Raw genomic sequence first — 22162 nt, forward strand, 5'->3', positions numbered from 1 at the left:
TAAAACTTGCCATCAGTATTCCAGACATATTCATCGTTGTTGTTGATTTTAAATTGATTTACTGATTGATACTCTGCCTTAGTTCAAAAAAGATATACATTAACTTACAGAGAAAAAAGGCACACCAATATAAAATAAAGCAAACCAATAGATGAATGGCCTGGAGGATAAGAAAAAATAATGCTCTAAAATAAGAAGAAATTAGAAGAGAGACCCCATGTAATAAATCATAATTGCTAGAGGTAGATCCAAATGGACTTTGGCCTTGTCATCAAGAAAAAGGGGCAAACATAAACATGTCTAATGGTTATTCTGTTGACAATAGAAAGCAAGCTAGATGTTTGAAAAATCACAGCCTTAAGAGAGATCTATAGTAAGTACTGTATTCAGTGTCTTACCAATTCATATTATGAGGAGTTTATATGATTCTGAGTGACCTATGACTTTTCTTAGTAATGCTCCTGAATGTTAGCCTATTATGTAGCATCTAAGTGAAATAATAATAAAAAAAAGTATCCGAAAACAAGGTATATAGTACAAATTCACAACTTTTAGTCATGTTATCAGAATATTATATTTATCAAATTTTCTAAAAATTAAGTCAAATTTTTTAAAAATTAAAAAAATGTCAAATATTCTAATTTTAAAAGCTGATTATAATTCAGAGAGTACATTTCTCGAGATATAATGGTGTTACTTGAGGAGAAATAATTATTTGTTTATAAACCATAGTGAGGAGGATAAGGCTACCTTACCTTTGGGATTAATGACTGTTAGAATATCATCAGAGAAGAGTTACACAGAGAAAACTGTATTCTTGGGGCAGATCCAAATTATATTTAGATAATGACATTTAGAGAATGTCAGGTACAAGATTAAATTTATGAGATTTTGTTGATGGTGGACCATGATTTCTGAAGCATTAAGTGGAAAGATTTTAATACTTTGGGGCAAGAGTATGATATTGGAGGGAGGATGTTTAATTAGGCTGCATCTCTGATTAGTAGCATCCCTGCCCATTATTCCTCATAGCTCTGACACCTGAAACATTATTCCTTTTACATTATCCTCAAGTAGGCAATAATAAATTTGCTTGTATTAAGAGCTCAACTGATTTCTCAGCCCACTTACTCTTCAAATAGTTGGAGGCCGCAATGCCATTTTTATCCTTAAAGTACTTTTAAATCCAGACTGGTGCTTCTTTTAGCCATACATTTCTTTCAAATTTGAAAGAACTTATCAGCAGATTGATTTCAAACAACTCTATGTGCCAATTGCCACATCAAGAAATCTTTTGAGTTATAATTTTCATACGTATTATATTTATTTCTTCCTTATCCCTATATTCTTTTCTCTCTCAAGGTCACTGAGTGCCTGGAGCCCATGATGTAATGGTGAAAAACACACCCCATTTGTTAATTTTCCATGAGCCATTTTTCAACTGTTTTGTTTTGCTTGCAACACACCCCTAAGTTGAATGTTTACTCCCATATGCTTTAGTTTATTCAGAGGTTTGTACAGTGGTGTAATGGCCTTAGCTGAAAGCCTTAACACATTTTGTTTCTGTAAGCCATTTTTACATGTATTTTCACTATGCCACATTAACAATCAGTTATGTCTTCCACACCTAAAAGTTTCCAATGACTAGTTATCTCTAATGATAATTAAAAATAAAACATTGGCTGGGCGTGGTGGCTCATGCCTGTAATCCCAGCACTTTGGAAGGCTGAGGTGGGTGGATAATGAGGTGAAGATATCGAGACCATCCTGGCCAACATGGTGAAAGCCTGTCTCTACTAAAAAAGCAAACAAACAAACAAACAAAACACAATTAGCTGGGTGTGGTGGCACACGCCTGTAGTCCCAGCTACTTGGGAGGCTGAGGCAGGAGTATTGCTTGAACCTGGGAGGTGGAGGTTGCAGTGAGCCGAGCTCTCACCACTGCACTCCAGCCTGGTGCGTGGCAACAGAGTGAGACTCTGTCATAAAGTATAGAAAAAAAAATATCGGAAAAAGACAAAAACATCTTCACTGCATCTGTTTCCACAAATCAAGAACTGATTTCACAACTTGCCTCAATATTCTTTGTTCACTGTCATTAATAAGAAACAGTCATAAGAGAAGTTATTTTCATAAAAAATCATACTCTTTGACATGAAAAGTACGACAGACAGACCACTCCATTTCTAACTTCCTGTTAAAAATACTTAGGTCAAGGTGGTTGATGCCAAGTTCATCTTCAAAATTATAAGCATAATATAGGCTTTGCACATGAAGTAATATGTCTATGGGAAATACTGTATTCAGTATCTTTCTCCCATTGCAATGCTAGAATTTTTTTTTTTTTTTTTTTTTGAGACAGACTTACCCTCTATCACCCAGGTTTGAGTGCAATGGTATGATTTTGACTCACTGCAACCTCTGCCTCCTGGGCTCAAATGACGTTGGTGCCTCAGACTCCTGAGTAGCTGGGATTACAGGCATATACTACCATGTTAGGCTTTTTTATTTATTTTTACTTTTTGCATTTTTTTTTTGTAGAAATGGGGTTTCACCATGTTGGCCAGGCTGTTATCCAACCCCTGGCCTCAAGAGATCCGCCTGCCTCAGCCCCACAAAGTGCTAGGATTACAAGTGTGAGGCATCACCACTGGCCCAAGAAAAGTTTTCCAAAAGCAAGAAATGTCTTTCATCTCAGAGGCATGCTACATGCTTAATTTTGTCTCAAAGCTTAACCAAACTATCTATTTTTTAAGATCTGAATTCCTCTTTCACTTTAGTTGAGGTATTCTTTCAGATTGAAAAATAAAAGGAAATATTAGTTAATAATTTCACGTTACATTGTGGTAAACCCCTTTATTTCTATTTTATGTGACTTGCTATCATTATTGTAAACTTAGGATACATTTTTCTAAAATGTCTTAATTTGTATAGAATTATGTACAGTGGAGGCAGAATTAAGTATCAGATTTGAACAGCTAGTTTTATCAACCACATTACATTTTGACTTAAAGTACATGGAAAGGACACGGCCATCAATATATACTAATTCAAAGCGCTGTGGTAAACCCAGCATAGAGGCAAAAATAAAAAAAAAGTCTCAGCCTTTTTATAAGTGACTTTATGATCCTATAAGGGCTGGATAACAGAGAGATAGTATTTGAGATGAGCTTTGGAAAATGAGGTTCACATGGCCTGAGCATCAGAAGTCTCTATTTCATTCGAAGAATATCGTTAGAAAAGTCACAAAGGGAGTGTACAATATCTCTACGTGACTGGTACCTATGCTAAGAGCTAAGTCTAGTGAGAAAGAAGGCAGTGTAGATCATAGAAAACCTCAAAGATCATGCTAGAGAATTTGAACTTTTATCTTAAATTTTATAATTACTCTCACCTCTTTATAAATTCAATAGTTTGTTTCTAAAGACATTATTAATTCCCTCTCCATATATCCTTGCTTGAATAATAGCTACAAAATAGTGAATTTATCTTATGCTCTTAAACCATTTTTATGAGTGGTGCTTCTTGATACTAAACCAAACTAAAAATATCATTCTCAGCAGCCTTGGAAATTGCAAAAGTGTTCTTAGGAACACAACATAACTACTCTGAAGATTTCTTTTGGATTCTAATTATTTTGTGTCTGAATTATACTCCTATCCATTAGCACAATGTCCTTCCTAATGTCCTTGTTTACTCCCAACCCTATATTCTGCATAGAGAAATGGTATGATGTATTTGGTTTAAGCTGGACACTCACTGAATGATGACATTTAGGCACATTGTGAGTTAGAACTAGTGCAGTATAAACAGCAATTTTGGCTGAGGATAGGGAGGATGGGCAATTATGCTTCTAGTGGACTATTTTTCATGTCTATAACTGGATGCAAATATAGGCAATTCATAAGAGGAAGAAATATAACTAGAACTCAGCTTGGCTCACTTAGTTGCAAACAAGAAAAAGGAATCCTGAAAAGGGATGGAAGTTGATTCACTTTTGCTTCATTTCTTTTCAAGAGAAGTCTGTTTCTGCCTCACTGATTTCTACTCCTTATTGAGTCATGCTCCCATGCTTGTTAAATATCACTTCTTTGCTTCCTACTTCATTCTTCTTAGTCAGCATCTCTCAAGTAAGCTAATGCATAGTAACAGCAAGTTTCAACCTTCATTTAAGTGCTTCCTGGCCTTATTGTTCTAATGTGTTCATTTACCAGACTGATCTGAGCCATGAAGCTTTTCCTCCATGTCAACTACCCTATTGCATTACTACATCAAGGGTCTTGCTGCCACTTGGAGCAGTGACATATTTGAAACAATAGGAACAGTGGCCATCTTGTGATATTTCAATAGCACTCAATCATGAGACACAGGACACAGGAAAGTGAACAATTTTTTCTTTTGCCCTCCTTAAAATAGGCCTTTTGCCCTTGTACCCCTATAAGCATATGTTCAACAGTTTCAAGAAAAAGGACTTACATTGTACCCCACCCCCCATGCCAACTGTTTAGAATCATGGTTTGAATTAAATGTGCTACTTACTTTAAAACAAGAAATGTATCAGAATTTAAATCATCACCCTTCATAACCCCATTCATCTCAGCCCAATAATCACCATATTCATAGGACAATCATCACCATACTAGTCCACTCATCTTAAAAACTTAATCCCCACACCTCTCCTCCGGTCAAACTCTTTCATTGGGCCCTCTGTATTTTAGACATGTGATTTAAACACACCGTCTCCAAATTCAAGATGCCCTTTTGATGTTTGCTTCATCTTTTCACTCTTGGTGGGAACTGAGTTCTCTTTATTGATGAAACAATTTTCTTTGTTGGCTTCTCTAGCAGGAGACTTTTTCTTTATTTCATTCCTTATAACTAGGCACCAGCAGGTAGTGTAGGTTATTTTTCTATAGTCTACTCTAAAAGCAAATCAATTATTTTAGCTACTCCTTCAAAATGTCAGCTTCTTTGAACTTCATGTCATCTAAACAACTAAAACAAAAACATTACCCATCCTTCTAATTTGCAACTGGCCAATTGTTTAGGTATCTACAATACACGTTTCAATTACCAAATAACATTTTGCCTTCTACTTCACTTTGTTTTGTCTATTTCTACTTTGGTCACCACCTTGGTGACTTCAGTATCCATATGGGTAACCCACAAACACTTTGACACCTCAGTGTTTTGAATTCTTGACTTTCAATAATGTCTTACTTCACCCCGTAAGTCTCTCTTAGAATGGTCACATATTTGAATTGATCATATCTATTAATTTTCATCAATTCCCAATTACATGTATTTTCCATTTCATCACATAATATAATAATAAAGAATTAATAAAATTCCTAATTTTTACTGTATCATCAAGGATAACCTTAAGTTAAATCCTCTTATCTTGATTCTTCCTTTTGATCATGGTAGTGACAGAGAAAATAACTGCTAGTCTTGTTTGGTGTCACTTCCATAACTTATGAAAGGGCAACATCAATTTTTTTGTACTACTGTTGCAAAATGCTAATGCAGTAAAAGAAAAATAACACCTTAGTGTTATTTTAAAATAATTTTGCTATTACAAATCTTCTGAAAGTATCTAAAAAATGCGCATTGGTCTGAACTAAAATGAAAACAACTGTTCTAGAGTATTTGTTTGAAAGTGAAGAAAACCTCATCTGACGTATATATTTTGAATTAGATGCAGAATTTCTTATGTTTTCACATTTCTAGGATAAATATGGAATAAACAGAAGATGCGTATTTAATGTGGTTTTTATAACAGAGCAAGAAATAGCATAGACCACCTTTTGATTCTTAAGAATGGTGAGATTTTGAAAAATAGAGGAAAAGGAGGTTTAAAAGAAAAGTCTACACCTAAGTATTCAAAGGTCTAAACCTAAGTATTCATATCATGTTCAAGGGAATGATTTAAAGAACAGGGGGTGATTGATCCTTATTAGAAAATAGAGATAGAGTAGAAATACTTAGTTATTTAAGTTATATCATGAAATTATAATATTTATTTTCATGTTGTTTAGGGAGCAAACCAAAAACAACTTGGTAGAGATACAAGGAGGCAGAATTTAGCTTAAAGATCACTTCTAGTTATTATGCCTATCTTGTGAAGTTCTCACTGAAAATATTAATTTTAAAATAGATTCCCATTTGTTCAATCATGGTCCAAGGATAAATGATGCTTAGAAGAAAAGCACTCTATGATTTCTAAGGTGCATAACCAAACTAAGATTTTACTTTTTCTTTCATACACTGTAGTGCTTAAATGTACTATTTAAGGCCTAAAGTATATTACAGCTTAGATATTCAACCAAATGTATTTTCCTCTAATACCACCCGCACAAGGAAACTTGACTTTATCTAGGCTTGGAATATCCTCACATCACACACAGCTCTCTCCCCAACAGATCACCACATGGTTTCATCTTTATAACATGTTCTTGTCTAACCTGCCTTACTTGATAATTATAAAAATTATCTAAAGCGGTGGCTCAAGCCTGTAATCCCAGTACTTTGGGAGGCCGAGGTGGGTGCATCACGAGGTCAAGAGATCGAGACCATCCTGGTCAACATGGTGAAACCCCGTCTCTACTAAAAATACAAAAAATTAGCTGGGCATGGTGGCACATGCCTGTAATCCGAGCTAGTCAGGAGGCTGAGGCAGGAGAATTGCCTGAACCCAGGAGGCGGAGGTTGCGGTGAGCCGAGATCGCGCTATTGCACTCCAGCCTGGGTAACAAGAGTGAAATTCCGTCTCAAAAAAAAAAAAAAAAAAAAAAAAAAAAAAAGTGACTCCAACACTGTCCAGTAACTAGACACTGAAAGACATTTAAGATATCAGCTCTCTGCCGGGCGCGGTGGCTCAAGCCTGTAATCCCAGCACTTTGGGAGGCCGAGGCGGGTGGATCACGAGGTCGAGAGATCCAGACCATCCTGGTCAACATGGTGAAACCCCGTCTCTACTAAAAGTGCAAAAAATTAGCTGGGCATGGTGGCACGTGCCTGTAATCCCAGCTACTCAGGAGGCTGAGGCAGGAGAATTGCCTGAGCCCAGGAGGCGGAGGTTGCGGTGAGCCGAGATCGCGCCATTGCACTCTAGCCTGGGTAACAAGGGCGAAACTCCGTCTCAAAAAAAAATATCAGCTTTCTTTTTCAGTTAAAATATATACTACTTGGTTAGAAACTTTTGCACTGCAAAGGCAGAAAAGAGGCAGAGATTGTCATCTTTAAAAGTTTGAGAGCTAGAGTAGCTAATCAAAATGTACTGCCAGAGGACATTTAAAAAACATAACTTTATTTCACTTTTTGGCCTCTGTGATACAGTTATTTTGGAATCTAGCAGTTTCTAGATATGTATATACTGCCTCTGAATTTTAGATAGTCTCCTCAGAGCTTAACTTGGCTCTTTGGTAGCTAATCATTTTCAAATGTGCTGGAGAGGTCTGTATATTCAGATACAGAATCTAACATGTTCTGATTATGGGATTTCAATGAGATCTCTGATTACTAGATACCTGTAACATGTAGAAGAACTATACCTAAGGCTCCTAAGTTCTTCAGCTTAGCTTCCTAGAACAATAATTTTTATATAGAAAAAAGAGTGATAGAATAACATAGATTCACCTCTGCATGATACATTTCCAAAACGGCCCAATATATGTAATTTGCAATTCTCTTATTCTGAGAAATAAGAACTACAGAGAGGGGAAAAAAAGTGACAATTGATGCTATAACTTATAGCTTATATAACCTCAAAATTTTCGCTTTGAATCTATCTAATTGTTAAAGACAAACATCAATCAAATTTTAATGAGTAAAAAAAAATAGTCATGGCTATTCTACATATTTTTAAATTTAGATACATTTAATAATATACTTTTGCACTCTTTAAAACTTAAACTGCTTATGATAAAAGCAATGTGTGTACATGTAAAAATATTTCAAAAGTAAAGACTTCTTTCCTGTTGCTTTAAGTTTCTCTTTCCAATGCAAAATATTTTTCTTATGCTCTTTCAGAAATTCTTTGTGTATATATACCAGTTTTAAAATAGTATTATATTTTATATATTATAAATATTTTAATTCATTTTTTAACTATATATTTGAGATTCTTACATGTCAATACATCCTAAATTTTCACTTTCTCCTTAACAGTTTAATAGCATATTACTGAATAGACACAGTATAATTTGAATAAGCAGTCCTAGATGAACATATTATTTCTAGTGTTTGGTACTTGAAAATCAAGTTACAATAAATAGTATTATCCATATATTTTAGCATACTTATAAGATTTTATTTTGTGTCATTTTTCACAATTGGACTTGCTGAATTAAATGGTAAATGTATGTAACATTTTTGTAAATATAGCCATATTCTTTTATTCAGTTTCTGTTATCTTATTATAAGATAGCCTCATTTTAGAATTCTGGTAAATATATTTATTTTATTCAGTTTTATATTTATTTTATACATATATTTTTATTCAGTTTCTGTTATCTTATTATCATAAGACAGCCTCATTTTAGAATTCTGGTAAATATAAATTCATAAACTGAGAGTGAGGTGTACAGTATAGAACAATGATCAAATGAAGGAATATAGCTTCTCAGTGATATAAAATGATGCTATTTGTTCCATGTCTGTTAAATACAAATGAGAATTGATCTCCTGTTTTATTCAGAGAGTTGGTTCAATATGACTTACAAATGAGATTCAATTTGATAGATCTTATTTGTTAAACACAAAGTATAATTTATTGATTCTGAGAGTTTAAAAATATTTATATACATGATATTAATATTTATTTGTTTTTTGCCCCCAAAAGCTATTTTTTTTAAAGAGCTGGCTGGCTCATACACAAATTATGGTATTTTACAATTGAGGAAATAGAGAATTAAAATATTAATGTTGCCACATTAATAGACCTAAAGAAAAATGTGATTATTTTCATAGATGCTGAAAAGACTTTCATAAAATTTAATAACCATTTCTGATTAAAACACACGTTATATATTAATTCATAGAACCTTACCATTGCAAAGCACATATATCTCATTATGGACTCACATTTCTTCTTAATGGGAATAGCCTTGAAATATTTCCATGGAGGACAGAAAAAGGGCAGGGTGGTTCACAGAATAGCCCTTCACGGCTTAACATATTATTCAAATTATCAGATAATGCAATTAGACAGAAAGCAATGCAATTAGACAGGAAATAAAAAACTGAAGACAAAAAATTCCAAAGAAGTAACATTTTTTCTCTTTGTTAATGACTTGTGTGGATAACTGGAATATCCATGAATAATTAGTAAACATAAATGAATTGAAGATGTAGCAGGAAATAAATAGACATAAGTGGTTCATAGTCTCAAAAAATAACCACTTAGAAAATATAATAAAGCAAAATACATTTATAATAGCAAGAAAAAATACATAAAATAGAAATACATTTTACAAGTCTTAAAAATAAATATGAGGAAATATTTAAAACTGATAAAAAACATAAAAGTCTATTTGGAAAAAGATACAGACAGTTGATTTTGGATAAGAGAATTCAACATTGCAAAGGTGACAATTCAACCTAAAGAAGCTTATATAGTTAGCACAATCCTGGTAAAAATGCCAAGATATGTCCCTGATTGAGCTAGGCCAGCCTTATCTATTATGCATATGAAAAACGAATATGAAAGATTTACATTTTTATCCATGAGGCAATGTCTAATATTAGATTCATCATCCCAAGGTAAACATTAAAAACACTATACAAGATGAAAATAGGTTTTTAAAAAATATTAGACAATAAGCAAAGCAGACTTTGTTCTGATAGAAAACATTCAAATAAGACAAAACCTAGCATTGGCCTGCTTTTCTGCCCACAGCACTATATGGACCCTGGCACAGAGAGAAGAGTTTAAGAAACACAAATTGATCTTTGGTTTCCTTGGGTTGAAAAGAAGACAGAAATCAAAATTTGGAAGGCTCAAGACAGTGAAAATATATAGAACCGAGAACTAGAGAGAAGGAAGCTACACAGAAAAGGAAACATCTGCGTTATGTATTTCAGGCTGAATATTAAGCTGTCAGTCTAAGTGAAGCTTTACAAAGTATAACTTAAACAATTTGAAGAGTGTCAATAAACACACTACCATCACCCCTGCAACTACTACCACCACAAAACAACAATCAAACCGAAAACAGGGGCCGGCTGGCTCATACCTGTAATCCCAGCACTTTGGAGGCAGATCACTAGGTCAAGAGATGAGACCATTCTGGCCAACATGGTGAAACGCGGTCTCTGCAGAAAACACGAACATTAGCTGGGCGGGGTGCCTCTTGCCTTAGTCCCAGCTACTCGGCAGGCTGAGGCAGCAGAACCTCTTGAACCCGAGAGGCAGAGATTTCAGTGAGCCGATATCCCACCGCTGCACCGCAGCCTGGTGACAAAGAGCCATCTCAAACCAAACCAAACCAAACCAGAACACAGGGCGTGAGCTAGACACGTTTCCGTATAACGCCGAGAGGCATCAGAGTTTTAACCGGCCGTGATGGGAATCATTTAACAGAGAACCCTGAAGGGTTATTTCTTACTAGTAGGGCTGACTTAGATTACATTTACTAATTACTAACGACTGCTATAATTATTAGCATCTGTTAGCGCAATTAGTCATTGTTTTGCAGCTGGAGGCGCGGACAAGGGGGGTCCCCAGGCCGTGAACTCCCCCGCGGTGGGCTGAGGGGGGTCTCCCGCGGCCGGGGCTCCCCTGCACAGCGGCCTACCTTCCAGGTGCCGGCGCAGCCCCAGGCGGCGCTGCCGGGAGGGGCTGCCGCAGCTGCTGCTCACTTAGGGAAGGCGTCGCGTCAGAGGACGCGGACACCAGTTTCCAATCGCGGGTCTTCTTGTTCTTCACGACCACGGCCTGGTGATGCTGGTGCGGCTGAAGGAGCTGGCGCCCACACCAGAGCCAAAGCGGGATCCCAGGTGGAGCTGAGGCCCGTGCTGGCGAGGCCCGTGCGGGCGAGGTCCCCAGAGGCCGAGCTCAGACTACCTGCATCGCAGCTGCTGGGCTTCGTGTGGCGAGCGCTGCCTACCGGAAGCTGCTGGAGGGCGAGGAGCAGCAGCTTCCGGTAGGTGGTGCTCTCAGTGTCCAGCCCCAGCTCGAGGGCCTCAAAGGGCTTCCCTGGCGGTAGCCAAGCAGACGCCACGCCGCGAGGGAGCTGGCCGTTAGGATGCCGACGCCAAGCTGTCTGAACCGGAGGCCGCCCTGCAGTGGGCCGAGCAGGACCTGGCACGGCAGCTGTGTGAGTACCAGAAGCTGAGAAATGCCTATTTCTATACGTAAAGCGGGAAAAGTACAAGAAAAATGTGGTATATTGTGTCTTACCAAAGGCAAAAAGTTTCCCAAGACTGATTTGAAGCCTGTCAGTAGACTCTCGGGCAGGTGGCGTACGGGGAGACGGAGAGAAGTTAGTCGGGGGTTAGTGACACCCACGGGGTGCGGAGGAACGCGCCACGCTCTGAGTTTCAAATTGAGAGTCTTTTCTGGCTTTGCCGGCGTCTGCGAGAGGGCTAATGCTCAAAACTGTTTCGGCCGAGGAAGGGGCCTGGTTATCTTTTATATCGTGATTTAGGTAGGGAAGGGGAGTACCCAGCTGAAGCGTAGTTTTACAGAAGCAGAAAAGCGGGGTGGAGGAGGGGTTGCGGGCACAGGTGGTTTCTATACAATTACCAGGAAGGGGGGCGATCGGGCTCCTTCTACACAATGGTCCAAGGGAAACTTTTTTTTTTTTTTTTTTACAAAAGCAGTGGGGAGGTATGTCAAGCAGGAGCGGTTACAATGGTTTCGAGTATTAAGAACAGCAGGCTTCAGTGCTTCTAAGTGCAGCATGACCCAGTTAGGCACCCAAAGGGGCTGTGGTAAGGAGGGGAAGCCAGGTTGGAGTTTACAGCTAAAATGGAGTCAGTGATGCTAGCCCAGCGTAGGTTATGACGGCATTATGTTACAGTTAGATGGAAGGAATGAGTTACAGTTTTCTCTTGTACAGTATACTAAATATAGTTAACAGCAATGTATTGCAGTTTTCAAAAGAGCTAGAAGACAGGAGTCTTGCTGTTCTTGTTGTACCAGAGCGAGCATAGAAAATCAACACGAAGACAAAAATATGCCAAATTACAGGGTCTTTATTGCAGGCTGCCACGGAGGACTGACCTCCAACCCGTGGCCTCGAGCTCACCGGGAGCAGGGTTTTTAAACTGAAAAACCACATCCTGGTTTTAGGACCAAGAGGGTGAGCGGATGCAGGGCAAGCAACTTTATAGCAAGCTAGCTGTTTTTTATTTACAGAAGCCAAGGTCAGCAGTTATTGCAAGGAAAATGGGGCAGCAAGCAGTGACCACAAAGGAAACGGGGCAGCATTTACAACTTATTTTTGAAAAAAACGTTTTTCTTGGTGTTTGCGGGGTACAGGGTTTAAGATGGCGGTGCTTAGATTCTAATTCTGGGTTAGCTATGGCACATTCTTACCACAAAGAAACGATAAATATTTGAGATAATGGACATGCTAATTACCCTGATCTAGTCATTGCACATTGTTAACATATATTGAAACATCACACTGCACTCCACAAAAATGTATATAATACGTGCCACTTAAAAATAAAACAAACAACAAAAAAAGACACAGAAGGTAAATAAAAAGTAATCCCTACTCACGTTTGGCAATTAAGCACTTAAACATTACTAAGAATGTTGCTATAATTGATTGTTAGATACTAGCTATATAGATACATGTAGTCCATGTTGATCCTCATGAGTGAATGAAATGAAAATACTTATACAAATCCTTAATAAATAAAAGGTTAAATAATAAAAAAATCAAGATTATATATTGCTTTTTATAGAATTGTAGTTCACCATAGTTCTTTGTGAAGAATATCTAAGTTTATCTTCTGTTAAGAATCTAAAGAGATGTAAGAACCAAATATAATGTGTGAGTTGAGTGAATGATTTAACAATAGTAACTTTGAGAGATATTTTCAGAATAATTAACAAAATTTGAGTGTATACTATGTATTATTTGATATTTGAAAATTATTGTTAATTTTCTTTACTGTGATAACAATATGAAGATATTAAGAAAGACCCTTTGAGTAGATCTCAGGTGAAACATTAGGGTTGAAGTGTCTTGGCCTCTGCAACTCCTGCAAATGGTTCGATAAAACAAAAATGGTGAAGATAGATGCATAGAAAAATATATTAGATAGAAATATGGATAGATAAATAGGGCAAATTTGAAAATATTAATTGATAAATCTAGGTGATCATTTTATTATTTTAACCTGTTCTCTATTTTTGGAAATTTTTATAAGAAAAAAATACACAATATAAACAATATACACTTCAAGAGAGTTAATTCTTCATATTTAATTTGAATAAGATTTTAAAAAAGTGAGAATGTGTAAACTTTCCTCCAAGGTACCAACAAAGTATGTGTCTTACTCTATAAACAGTTCTTTGGAATGAAAGTTCAGTTAGATACAATGAATATGGTCTTATTCACTACTGTAATTCTATTTGTGCTTGTCACATAGAAAGTTCTCAATAAATACCCTGTTTTTATGGAAATGACATAAGCTCTTTCACATCAGACCATTTTATTATTACATTCTGCAAATAAGCATTCTGCAAGTGAGACTGGTTGTACCTTACATGTTTGTTTTAAATGTCATTTTTCTCAAAGTGATTAAATGGGAATTTTCAGATCCAACTTTAAGAAAAAGTTACTTTCTAGTACATTGAAGTGAAAATATATCTGAAGAAAAGCAACTAACACATTTTCATTTGGAGAATAGCTTATTCGGGAGCAGGAACTGACCCAGTGTCACGCCTATAACTCATAGTGTCTCATATTTTAGAAAACCTCAAAATGAAATCTTTGTTGTTGTTAATCAGATTTTCAAGAAAAAAATCACAATTATCTTGATAAAATAAATGCATCACATTTTGCTTTTGTAAAACTGTGATGTATGTTTAAGAAAATGTTAAGCCTCATTGGCTGGTATTCTAGCAGAGTAGATGCAGTTTATAAATTCACGTACTTTGTCATGCCAAGGTTTCTTGGAGAAGATCCAGCTTTTGTGCTGATCTTTGTGGTTTTTAGTAATTTTGTTTTCTTTTGCTAAGAGTCCTTGGTCTCTCTTAAAACACGTTTTAATATTGCTTTAACTGAGACTGACCCACAATTCAAAAAGAGCCTCTATGTTTTCCTTAATTAAACACATTTATAAGTTTGCTAGGTCTGTTGGTTTACGTTCAGAATTCCTTTTACTATCTCGGTTTCTAATTACATATAAAAATGGAAGGAACTATTTTTCCCCCTTAATCTTTAGTAATTTCAAGCAGTCCGTTTTAGCATTTGCCGGTTTTATTATGCCTGTTGTTTCCTTTGCTGTATCGTTTTTACTATACTGTGAGAGCACAAGAAAAATATCTGGTTTGTGTTCAGTAAGAGTACAGTAAATACTTATCTAATGACAATGCTAATTGTCTGCCAACATTGCTCCTTCAAAGCAATCTTTTTCTCTCCAGCTTACTCTTCTGCAAACACAAACAACTATTAAAGATATTGGAGCTTATTTTCCTTTTTTCTGAGATAGTTTTAGTTACTATACTTCCATTGTCTAGTAAGACATGTTCATTGAGTTTTTGTTACCCACTGTTAGGCATAGTTGGTCACATGGGAAAAAACCTTTTTCTCAACTCCTATGTCAGGTCTATGTCTAGTGTTTCCAAAGCCTAGGGAAGAGAATGTAGTGGGAGCCAGAAATGCTTCAGATGCAGCATAGATTGATGCAAATACATCTGTGTTCTGCAAATAAGCAAGTCACTTATCAACATCAAACCCTGATCTTATATATAGTACCTGACATCATTACCACACCATAAAATAATTGCATCATATTAAAAAGCTGGTAGCTGAAAGAAAATAAAAAAATATTTTATTGTTTTAAATACATCTTTCTAAAAGCATCGACAAATTAAATTTCTGTGCTATGGGATTCTCCAATATAACTTAGTAGACAAGCCTTGAATCTTGTCAAGAATGGATTTTGCATGCAGTCTTGGAGACACATTTTGCATCTGTCCATGCTCTCTGGTGTCCTTGTGTTCAATAACAACTTTGTTGGAAATTTCCATGAAAATCTGACTGTATAAATAAGCCATTACTTGAAGCTGTATTAAACCTCTGTATATCAACTTTTAATCCACTTTCCCCACAATATAAATCAGATTTTCATTAATTTTTGAGGCTATATTTTTATGTTTTCATTTATAAACATTTGGCACCTATGTTGATGACCTTCTAATCTACCTTCAAATCACATCGCTGGATGGATATTTTTATCTGGTCATTAAGGCGTTGGTTATTAAGGTAGTGACTCATATTAAACTTTATCACTTCTTTGCTTTTTAAATTCATTTAATTCATTTGAGTAATATTTATTGAACCTTTTCAATAGCAAATTTTCACCCTGGTAATTTTTCTTTTATTTTAAACAACTTTTTCTCAGTTTAATGATTTAACATAAATAGCCGAAGTCTTGGCATCTTAAATACTGGGTTTACTCTTAGTATTTGTGTGACCTTGAGAAATTGAGTTCCCATCTCTGAGTCTTTTTCACAAATTTCAATGAAACAACAGATTTTTGAAAAAGAAATAAAAGAGAAGGCGATAACTAAAATCTCATCTTTTTTCAAGCTTTTTGTAAAGTTCTTTTCACATTACCACATTGCCTGCGGACCTTAACTCTGATTTCTTTTAAATTTATGTCTGTGATAGTGATCCTGCCCTGAGTCAAAATTTTTATTTTCTTTATTAATCATACTCCTCATTATTCAAGAAAACCTGCTTCTGTTTGGTTTTATCTAACTGAGTTAATGTTGTCGCTATCATTCTAATTATCCAGTAGAGAGACTTCTGAGTCAGGTTTGTCACAATATCTTTCTTTTCAGTACTCCACCTATTTCTTTTATGAATCCTAAAATAATCTTACTTTCTTTTTATTACATATTAACTTATTTTCAAAAGCATTGTGACTCCTTAGAAAAATTAAAATGATACTTCAAAGGATTGTGTATGCTTACAAGTGGGAAAAGTTATTTTGTTTGCTTGCTTGAGACTGCTTAGATATTTAAACTTCTTTTAGAAATTGAGCCATGAGATTCTTATTTTATTTTGAATCTTGATGCTATTCAGAAATGTGAGTATGATTAGAAATACTCTCATCCATCAGTATGAGCAGTGGATTGGCTCCAGGACCACCACCCCCAGGAATACCCAAATCTTCAGATGCTTAAGTTCAGTTCCTTATATAAAATGGCGTTGTATTTGCACATAGCTTGTGCACATCCTCCCATATACTTTAAGTCATCTCGATTACTTACAATATTTTAGACTGTAAATGACATATAAATACTTTTTATACAGTGATGATTTTACTTGTAGTATTTTTATTGTTGTATTTTTTTAAATACTTTTCATGTGCATTTGGTTGAATACGCAAATGTAGAGCCTAAAGATATGGAGGGGTGACTGTATTTTATGTCTTGGTTGTGTTAGAGGGGAACACTATTTTTGAATACCTTAGAGATAATAACCTTATCTATATTTCTTAAGATGATTTTTTTTTCTACCTGGAAATTAAATAGTAACAAAAAACACTATTTTCTATATGAAAAACGGTAAGCCTGTATTGATTTAGACTGCATAATAGTTAATTCAAATAAAATTTGTCCCATGTATTACCAGGAAGCATAGTCTTTACCTCTAAGAGATTTTTAAAAATTTATATTTTTGAACAACTTTTTATTATTATCAGTCATGCTGTGTTTCAGATTTTAGTTATAAATTTATTATTATGGAAAATTACATAGTCTATATTTCTGAACTCTCAAGTTCAAATATTTAAATCAAGATGGAGGCTACTTACTGAAACCAAGAATGGACAGTCATCAGTTTATTGTTATTCTCTAACTTGGCCATTTTAAGAAAAATTTGGGATTTTGAAGGGGCTAAAGTTTTATTTTGAGCTATTAGTTTTTCTTGTTAATATAAAAAGTCATCGGAACAAATCCATTATATTCTCAAGCTTAATCCATATCTATAACCTATGTGGAAATTAGCATGGAGATGTGCCAATTTTCTTCTACTATTAGGAGTTGTGAATAGAGAGTATCATTTTGATCTCTTTAGAGAAGTGTTCTTTATACTTTGTAGCACATTAGCATTAAAAATATGGCAATGATGAATTCAGCTTCTATCCAAATGTACTTTGGTGTCAATGTGACCATGGTCATAAACCTATAAAAATATCCACTTTATTTTATTATCTCTAAACAATTTTGAGAAATTTGTATCTCCAGTATTTTTGAAATGTTTCTTTCTTTTTAAAATTACTTCAAATAAAAAGAAGCATTAAGTCTCAAGCATTGAATATATAATTTAATTTTCTTAATGAATTCCCTAGATTTTCTTGTAATGACAGAAGAAAGAAATCCTAAGCCTCAGTTTAGTAAAATTTTCAGAAGCATCTATGTTTCTTAACAGTACAACCAAAAGTTTATAAACCATTCTATTGGTGAGTTTTATTTAATTAAATCTCAACATTTCTTTATGTTTTTAGAAAAGAGGCATTTAAAATATTAGCAATGATTTGGTTTTTAAAATCATTGAAAATTAATTCTTTTAAGTTTAATACAACAATGGCAGTTAAAGCATTAAAATAATCAAAATTTTTATTCTAAATGATGAGCTATATAAATCAGAAAAGGACTATGATAAATATTGATATACTAGTAGAAAGCTCCATAGAAATAATATTAAGCCTATTTTAATGATACAGAATTTAGATCATTTTGAGTCTTGTTTTAATTTAGTCTGTTTGGAGGGTTGTTCCTTGTTCTGTTTCAAGTCATGTATATCAGCCTTAGGAGAGAAAGTACAGGAACTTGAAAGAAAGAAACATAGAAGAGAAAAAAAGTAGCCAAGAGGAAATGAAGATAGAGGAGAATAATAATTTAAAATAATAAAGTAGGAAAAAAAAATTGGATCTTTCCATTCAAGTTTTTTTAATTCACATATTCAAATGAATATCTTATTTTAATTCACATATTCAAATGAACACACACACATATTCACTTTTTACCTAACATGTATTTTTTATATAAATTTCAATAGCTAGTTTTTGTAAATTATAACTAGTTAAAATGAAATAAATTTTATGTTAACTATCTGAATTGTTATAATTCATACATAGAAACAAGACATTTATGGCCAGTTAATGTCATTGATTCTATTTTCATATTAAGCTTACTGTCTACCAAATGAAATTAGTGATAGAGAACTGAAATAAAAGTTCTATTTTATTTATAGTAAATATTAAAATTGTCCCAATAGAATAATGTCAAATAATGTAAATTTTTCATAGTTGAAATTTTGATACAGTTATTAGAGATGGTATTCTGTGAATTCTTAATACAATTATTTAATGATATCATGCTATATTATAGAAAATAACCATCACACTCCACTAAGAGCCTTGACACATCTGCCTGGGTTTAGATGACAGATCCTTATTGATTAAGTATTATAGTCATTGTTTATGTTTTTGCTCCTCTGTTTGAAGGGATGGTATCTATTTACCGTATTTGTCTTATAAAAGGTGCTATGCTTTGAATATTTGTGTTTCTCCAAAATTCTATGTTGAAACCTAACTCCCAAAATGATAGTATTTTGGGAGGTGATTAGGTCATGAGAGCTCCTCTATCATGAAAGGGATCAGTACCTTTATAAAAAAGTTTTCAGGGAGGGTGTTCACCTTTTCTGCCATGTGAGGACACTTAGAAGTCTTCATCTATGAGGAGTGAGTCTTCACAAGACGCCTAATCTTCTGGCAGTTTGATCTTGGACTACTCAGCATCCAGTGCTGTGAGCAATAAATTTTGTTGTTTATACTTTACCTGGTCTAATACATTTTGTTAGAGCATCCCAAGTGGACTAGGAAAGAAGACAATTGGGGAAATTTCATACGAATCATTATTTTAAACATTACTTTATTCTATACCTTGGTTACTCTTCTTCTTACCCAGTTACAAACTAAATTAAGAAAGCTGCGCATTTAAATAAAACTCGTGTGGAATATTACCTTTTCTTATTTTTATTTTAAATTTTGGTTTAGTATTCTAACCTGGAGATATTACACAAACAGTTAAAAGTTTCCAATTTTAACATTATTAACTGTAGGAACTAAGGGAATTTTAGATCGTTTTGAATTTTTTGAAGTTAAATTTACTTCATCTAAGAAAATACATATATTTTGTTTTTCTGGAATTAAGAAACTCCAGTCTTCTGTGCAGATTTTACTTAGCACAACTTGCTCCCTAGACTGCTCTGAAAGTTGGAAGATACTCCTGAATATCCCACCAGAGACAAGGGGATTCCTAGCTATTCTTGTGGGAAATATAACAACGAAAACAGAAAATTAGATGTTTAGTCCTATAGAAAGAGTATATCAGTGTTTAAGTAGTCAGTATTGAAAACTTGGCAGATCTTCCAATAATTCTAAAGGTACATTTTGCCAATTCACTTTTATATTTTGGCAGTAAGCCACTCTTTTAACCTTTGTTTTCATGTGGGCAGTATACTGAATACCATCTCTTTACAGAACATATTACAATTAATTCATTTCAATACAATGGAAAGGAAAAAAAAAGTAATCTCAGTTCTTTGTAATATGTTATGTCACAGGTTGTAGTCACAGTTAAGTGTTGTGAGACAATTACTGAATCCACGATTAAGATATTTGGATATCATTGAAAAGAAAGTTTCAGCAGTAAGTGAATTTGAAATGGTTTTCATGTCAATAAACGTTTTCTGACTACCTCCTGTGTATCTTGTTTGTGTATGCTGAATGAGATAAGGAATCAATGCATTTACCACAGTACTGTGCACATACAAGATAATTTAATTGGCAAATATTAACTAAAATCAATCTTAGTTAACTTAGAATATGAGGATCAATGCACTAAACACATTTTCAATTAGCATGTTAGGTGGATTTACTAAACATTTGAGGGAAAACTGTCTACATGCTTTTTCTCTGTTATTTTATAACCATTCATCTTTCTTCTTTATTCATTCTCTAAGATTCCCAGAAGCAGATATTAGTCTTTTTCATTTTTGGATACTGGTTCCAGTAAAACTCTGTCTAATTAAATTATATCTCATGTCTAAAAATGTGATATAATTTGGCCTTTGTATTCTAATACTGCCTCTTAATTAAGAAGTAACAAGACAATCTTTTTTCCTATTGAACGTCAATCTCAAAAGCAATACAGTAGCCTTCCTAATTTGAGCCCTTATTCCATGTGGTAGTTTAGAACATTATGCCTCTTAAAGTGTACAGCTACACGCTGACTAATTTGTGTTACTTGAAGCTATTGTCAGGTACAAGACAGTAAAATTGTTAGGCTACCAAGGTAATTAACCACTGTATTAGGTCTTACTAAGCTATGGTGCATTGAAGATTTAAAAGCATTTGTGAACAGAATTGAATCTGCAGCTGCTCCCTAGCATCCCATAAAAAATTCACTTAGTATCATGAAAGATGAGGATGGGGTACATGTCTCCAGGGTGAATGCTTTTTAAAAGTAATTCCCATTCACAGCTTTCCCAAAATCCAGGGACCCTGATTTCTCACAATGATCTTTTGAATGGCAGTACTTGAACTTCCCATTCTAATACTAATGATTAATGTATAAGAGTTATGTAGTTTAATATCACTTTTTCCCTCTGTGAAGCTTCTTGGATTCTAATTTCAGTAACTGATTTAACATATAAATTGGCCCAAACTTGGCAAAAATCAAGAATATTTAACAGGGCACAGATGGCGCAGCAGAAAGCGATATCCAGAGATTTGGGTGACTCCAGTGCACTCTAGCCCTTCACCAGCTGCTTTAGCTCAAGTGTGAATAAAGACCTTTTAAGAATCAAAGAAAACGTCTCATGTTGTGCCTAAATATTGCCCACCCAACCAAATTGACACCAAAAACAGAAACAACCATATGGTTATAAGTGTATTAGAGGAAAGTAGGTTGCAGCTTGCTACTTAAGATTAACGATGTTAACGTATTACTGCTGATGGCTTACACATTGCATACTTGTAAAGAGCATATAAAAAAAAAAAAACTCAGCTCTGCCACACTTGGCTGTTACATTTTTTACTTATATATACAAGAAACTAAAACAGATAACCATTGCCAATGGCCAGAGGATAATGGAGAAGATATCCCACAGTTTAACAATTGAAAGGAAATAACTATTAAAATTTTTATATTTTAGCCTTGATAAAATATGAACTGAAGTGAACAATTCATTTTTTTCAGTGGCTAGAGATGATGTGTATGTCTTGTCTGCTTGGAGGAAATGATCAGTGATTATACACACTGATTACACTTAACATGTGAACTTTGATACCTTTTCATGTAGCTAAAGACCTCCAGCACCTGCTTCCATTTTCATCAGGTAAAGTTAAATAAATGGATCATTTTTCTATATGTATACATCAAAAACTTAAGTGGACATGTTCACATGGAATATACTTTAGCCTAGAACCTACAAATATTTTAGCCAGGTTTTATATTTTCATGTCTTTTTATTAATCACAGGAGTGAGAATGTAGAAAGAACTTAATAAATAGAAAATAAAAGAAGCACTATTAAAATGCAGCAAAGGAATTTAATTTGACCCAAATATGTAAGGAGAATTATTCAAATATTTATACCACATATAATATGATATTTTACTTAAATGGTAAATTTACCTTGAGAATTAGGTGCTTTAAGTTACCTACTGGTCATTATAACTATGCTATTTATCATAATTATGTATTTATAATTATAAATTGGGTACTTTTATGAAAAATAATTATATCTAAATTATCTCACTTCTGAATTGAAGTATTCTACATTTTACCTACAATAGTACAACATGGACATGTTTTATATGTTTATTTGCTCTTCAAAATGAAATTTTATATAGAAGATTCCAAAGCATTTGTGAACAGAATTGAATCTGCAGCTGCTTGC

This window comes from Saimiri boliviensis, chromosome 2, assembly GCF_048565385.1.
Source record: "Saimiri boliviensis isolate mSaiBol1 chromosome 2, mSaiBol1.pri, whole genome shotgun sequence".
Classification (NCBI taxonomy): Eukaryota; Metazoa; Chordata; class Mammalia; order Primates; family Cebidae; genus Saimiri; species Saimiri boliviensis.